This window comes from Myotis davidii, unplaced genomic scaffold (assembly GCF_000327345.1).
Source record: "Myotis davidii unplaced genomic scaffold, ASM32734v1 scaffold5322, whole genome shotgun sequence".
NCBI classification, from domain to species: domain Eukaryota; kingdom Metazoa; phylum Chordata; class Mammalia; order Chiroptera; family Vespertilionidae; genus Myotis; species Myotis davidii.
In genome coordinates this window covers 87,032-90,503 of record NW_006293439.1, presented here as the reverse complement: position 1 = coordinate 90,503, position 3,472 = coordinate 87,032, and the positions used below count along the sequence as shown (strand labels likewise).

Sequence of the window (3,472 nt, the reverse complement as noted above, 5' to 3'; positions counted from 1 at the left end):
GCCTGTGGCTTGGCAGCTCGGAAAACCACCGAGACTCAGCGTTCGCCAGCCCCCAGCCTGACGGAGCCCTAGTTAAATCCGTGCTCGCGGAGATGGCTTTCCACACCCCCTAACGGAGTGCGTTCCGCGCACTCGCACCCGGGGCGCCGCGAGGCCCGGGGGGCTGTTTAATAAGTTCTGCTTTAAGCCTTCCTCCCCCCAGTGGCTACACCCAGGATGGAGGCTGTCCTGACGTTTGCGCAGATTGCGTGTTTAGCTTTTGTAAGGAATGAGATGCGGAATGGGAATTTGGGGTGTGAGGAAGTGTGATTTATAATGTTTAGAAACTTTACGTGCACATAAAAATAATTCACCTACATTATAAACCCCACTAAATTATACTCTTGTCGTCTTCTGCCCCGGATTATACATTATTACACAGTTTTGATTAGAGGAGATGCAATTCTGCTCTATTCTCTTAACGTTTCTTTTGCATAGAACCGGATATGTATTTATTTATTGGTTAACCCTCACTTGAAGATATTTTTTCCGCATTGATTTTTTTAGAGTAGAAGGGAGGGAGGAGGAGGGAGAGAGAAAATCAGTGATGAGAGGATCATCATTGGCTGCCTCCTGCACGCCCCCTGCCACCCAGGACATGTCCTCCGCCGGAATCCAACCTTGACCTCCTGGGTCATGGGTCCACGCTCAGCCACTGAGCCACACAGCAGAGCTGCATAGTCCCAGATTTAAAAAAAAGAAAGAAAAAGGGCTCTAGCCAGTGCTCAATGGTTAATAGTGTCGGTCGCAGGGGCGCTTCTGGTCCAGGGTACTACCTTCGCGGCAGGCTCCATCCCGGGTCCCTGTTGGGGCACTTGTGGGAGGCAACCAATCTATGTGTTTCTCTCTGTCTCTCCTCCCACTTTTCTCTGAAAATGAGTGGAAACAATATATACTCCCCTAAGGTTTAATAACAAAACATTGATTGTATGTGCAGTTACCCAGTTACCCTGTAATGGAACTTTTCCGAATGTCCAGTGTTCCTTCTCCAAAAATCTTGCAGTGACCATTTTGAGCATATAGCTTTTTCTTTCTGTCCTTGGCATAAGTTCCCCAAAGGGGAAATACTGAATTAAAATTATGTGTTTTCTTAGGCACTTGAGATAAATTGTTTTCCAAACAAGGAATATTTACGTAGACATTTTTCAAAATCTGGGTGTCCGATTCCCCAGCTGTAATGCACAGTTGGGTGGGTGTCCAGCCATTTATGTGGGTTGGGAAATAGGCTGTGCAGCCGCTGTTCCAGAGACAGCTGTCTGCTCTCAGTCAGACTGAAGGGGGTAATGGCTGCTGCCTAGAGGCCACGCAGCCTCCAGTAAGTGCTCCTCTCCGAGCGTCACTCCCCATGTTTAAATGGGTCTGCTCGGGACCTGCTGTAGCGGGTTCTGCCGGGGACAAGAGCAAAGTGCCTGGGATCACAGACAGAAGATTATTCCATTTAGGTTTTACAGTTCTAATGTTCTTTAATACTGATAACAAAAAAGGCACATTTTATTTGAGATATGTCACTAATAAAAATAATTATACTTTATGATGCCTTTTCATTTGCAAACTACTTTTATTTTCATCTGTTAATCATTGCAACTCTGAGGTCAGGCCTTATTCAACAGACATTTGTTATTTAACAACTAGAGGCCTGGCTGGCGATGGAAGCGCGAGCGTCTGGCGTGGTAGGGCAGATCCCAGCTGACCGCTGGGCCCTGGGCAGCACCTGGGCCCCTTCGGCCCCAGTGCACCCGACTCTGCCTGAGCCATCAGGCCCCTGCCCAGCTCCCTCAGCGCCTGGGAGCTGGGCAGAGGCCTCCCCTACTTCCCCCCACCCCCTACCACTGCCGCCAGGTGATCGGCTGGGCGATTGGGCCCTGCTCACACCTGCCTTGGCCTGGCACTGCCCGCTCACCTGCTCCACCATCCTGCCACAGTCCGGCTCTAGTCAGGGCCCATAGCGCCTCCGCTCTGTCCTGCTGCCAGCGCCACGTCACTGTCGCCCTCCATGTTCCATGCTGCCCCTGGTGATTAGCGCACATAGGGAGCTGTGGAACTCCCAGTGGAGGGTACAATTTGCATATTAGGTTTTTATTATATAGATTCACTTGTTGAACCTCTACCATGTGCCAGGTGCTGTTCTAGGGATATACAGAAGAGAATAAAATAGTAGAAAAAAAATCTGCTGTTTTGGACATTAAATTCTGGCGGGGGAAGCTGTTTTCACCAAGTGTCTATCGTGTCAGGAAGGGAAAGGCTGAGACCTATGAGGCCAAGTGTAACTAGTTACCGTGGAAGGCAAACTCAAGTCTTCGCATTCCTCCTCTAGCCGTCTTTAGCTGGAAGGCATTTACACAGTGGGTGCTTAGAGCGAAAGCAGCACTTTAATGTGAGCCTTCCTCGTCTGAGATATGGGTGAGTGGTTTTGAAATTGTTACGTCCGAAGCAAGTAGTTTTTCAGTGTGGTTTCATTCATGAGACTTAACAGATGGTCAGATTTTATTCAAAGAGGAATATGGTTTGCTTTTTGAAAGATGCTGAGATTCTCTGAAAAGGGTGTGTTTTCATATGTGTTATAAATCTCACATTCTAAAGGAGATTTAGGAAAATGTAAAAGCGACTATAGTTTATTGGGGAGAAAAATGGGAGTGTTCTCTTTTGTGTGTGTGTATGCCGTATGTGATTCTTTTTTAAAAATTTATTTTTCAATTACTGTAGTCGTAATATTGTGTTACTTTAAGGTGTACACCATAGTGATTAGACATTTATGTACCTTACGAAGTGATCACCCCAGTAAGTCTGGTTCCCACTTGGCACCATACATAGTTATTCCAATATTATTGACTATATTCCCTAAGCTATACTTTATCCCTGTAACTGTTTTAATAATTGGCAATTTGTACATCTTAATCCCTTTCACCTTTTTCACACCCCCCCTTCCCCAAACCTCTTCCTCTCTGGTGACCAACAGTTCTCTATATCTATGAGTTTGTTTTTGTTTATTTTGCTTTTTAGATTCCATATATAAGTGAAATCATCCAGTGTTTGTCTTTCCCTTGAACTTTTTTAATTTTTGGAGGAACCTCCATACTCTTTTTCTCTAGTCTGCACCAATTTACAATCCCACCAACGGTGCACAAAGGTTCCCTTTTCTCCACATCCTTGCCAACACTTGTTTATTGATTTATTCTTTTTAATTTAAATTCTTTATTGTTTAAAGTTTTACATAAGTCTCTTTTCCCCCTCATTGTACTTTCCCCGGTCACTCCCACCCCCCAGCACACGCCCTCACCTCCCTACTGTTTGTCCATTGGTTATGCTTATATGCATGCATACAGGTCCTTTGGTTGATCTCTTTCATGCCCCCCCCCCGTTTCCCCAGCCTTCCTGCTGTAGTTTGACAGTCTGTTTGAGGCAGCTCTGCCTCTGTATCTATTTTTGTTCATAA

General features: G+C 45.9%; 1 protein-coding gene across 1 annotated transcript in view; it reads left to right on the top strand.

Annotated features, from left to right (window-relative positions):
- Nucleotides 1-2,417: 2,417 nt before the first annotated feature.
- PRPSAP2 (phosphoribosyl pyrophosphate synthetase-associated protein 2) overlaps nucleotides 2,418-3,472 on the top strand; it is a 60,174-nt gene continuing 59,119 nt past the window's right edge. The window contains exon 1 of the mRNA XM_006767142.2: nucleotides 2,418-2,439. The gene's annotated coding sequence lies outside the window, so the exon portion shown is untranslated. The remainder of the gene's footprint in view (nucleotides 2,440-3,472) is intronic.